General features: G+C 38.4%; 1 protein-coding gene across 3 annotated transcripts in view; it reads left to right on the forward strand.

The window, feature by feature from the left end:
- Positions 1-2,079, forward strand: part of LOC107661504 (cation channel sperm-associated protein 2-like) — an 11,933-nt gene that overhangs the window by 7,123 nt on the left and 2,731 nt on the right. The gene's annotated exons all lie outside the window — the stretch shown is intronic.

Raw genomic sequence — 2,079 nt, forward strand, 5'->3', positions numbered from 1 at the left:
TTCCTGCTGTTCATGTTAATCAGTAAACAAAAGAGAGAAATCTCTCACTGCTCTTGACTAAATCACTTTTCACTTTTGGCTTTAATAAGAATCAATGTATAATTGATGTTTATAGTGTATATAGCGTTTTGTTAATTCAGTTAAATTCTTGAATTCTACTGCTAAATACACTTACTGTACCTGAAAAATAAAGCACTGTTTGTTTTATTTGTATGTTATGTGTATTTGTAATGTGTATCTTTGTTCTAATTTTTAAAAGCAAAGATAAAATGACAAAGATTTTTATCTTCGCCCACTTTGGCCTAAATGTATTATTTTTTCAATTTTATATTTTGTTACCTTGTAAGGCTTTGTTTTTAAAATAGGGAAATTAGTTTGGCTGTACTGCTCAGACAACTGGCAAAATAGTAAAACCAACATGACAAAGAATCGTAATAAAATCATGAATCGTTGATATTCCTGAAAAAAATAGTTATATGATAATTTTACCACCCCTAGCTGTAAGTAAAAAATAAAAACACAGTCCAAGTGGAGCGACCAGGACAGCGTCCGAACACGGCGGCGCCATCTCTATTGCCTAAGCTTGTTGGCTGGTTTTAGCAGGTCTTCCAGCCTCGCCATAGCTGGTTTAGCAGGCTGGTTTTAGAGGGGTATTGACCACTTCTTTAGCTGGTCAGGCTGGGAGACCAGTTGACAAACCAGCTAAGACTAGCTAAACGGCATAGGCTGTTTTTTTTTCTCCAGTGTGGCTAGAAGGCCGAGCTATCATAGACAGCTGGATACTTCAGAAAAAATACTATGGTATTGTTTTAAAACCATGGTATTACTATTGTGTCGTGTACAAAAAAAAAAAAAAGCACTGCAGTATAAAACTTCTTTCCATAGGCACATATCAGCTATCTGGCAGGGTTTTCGAGTGTGGTGGCGAGAGGGCTGTGGGTCTGAGTATGCAATTTATCTGACCCATGACCTCAGCATGCTGCGGCTCATTGAGACTTTCTGTGAGAGCGCGCCACAGCTCACCCTCATGATGTACATCATGCTGCACAGCAACCATGCATGACTGGTCCAGTGTGGGTAACCACTTCTGTTCTAATGATGCTTATAATCAATTCACTATAAAACATATGGCATTCAATCAGCTCAAAAGATGACCGTCCGCATGAGATTCATCCATTGTTTGTTAATACCGTAATTTACATGAAAACCAAAAAAGCTAAGCAAAACTTCCTCCAAATTATGCTCCATTTCCTCTTGACAGTTTGTGGTAAAAAGCATTCCTTCTTAGCTGTAAGTCAATTTTCATCCAGTCTGATCTGAGAACATTGACTCACAGGAAATTCAGAAATGTGTGGTTATCTGACCCACTTACATGGACATTTACAGGTTCAAGATTTTACATTGTAAATCAAAAACCGTACCAATCTACCTCATGTATGTAGTGTGGGGGGATGCTAGAAATCAAAAATGTCAGGGTGACAGTTGTCCTACTATCATAATGAATATCACAATGAAGAACAAAAGCCTCATTAAAAAAGGAATTCTTGAAATAAAGACCTTAAAGGGGTCATATGATGTTGCTAAAAAGAACATTATTTTGTGTATTTGGTGTAATGAAATGTGTTTATGCGGTTTAAGGTTCAAAAAACACATTATTTTCCACATACTGTACATTATTGTTTCTCCTCTATGCCCCGCCTTTCTGAAACGCGTCGATTTTTAGAAAGCTCATCGGTCTGAAAAGCAAGGTGTGCTGTGATTGGCCAGCTATCCAGTGCGTTTTGATTGGCCGAATACCTCAAGCGTATGACGGAAATGTTACGCCCCTACCATACTGTGATGATGCCCTGTCAGGCCGGAGCGATGATTCAAAAGTATGAAAACCCATTATAAACGAGGCATTCGTTGCATCCAGTGGGGACATAATTATGGATTATAATGACTTATACTGTCTTTTTACGCGTTGCGTTGCATCGCGCCGCGTAAACATAAAACCATGTCTGCATTTGTGATCGGAGAAATTTTTGGAAGACCAAACAAAGTAGTTTCGCTTTCACAACGAAACACACAGCGCCTTCA

Source organism: Sinocyclocheilus anshuiensis, unplaced genomic scaffold, assembly GCF_001515605.1.
Source record: "Sinocyclocheilus anshuiensis isolate Anshui unplaced genomic scaffold, SAMN03320099.WGS_v1.1 scaffold491, whole genome shotgun sequence".
NCBI lineage: Eukaryota > Metazoa > Chordata > Actinopteri > Cypriniformes > Cyprinidae > Sinocyclocheilus > Sinocyclocheilus anshuiensis.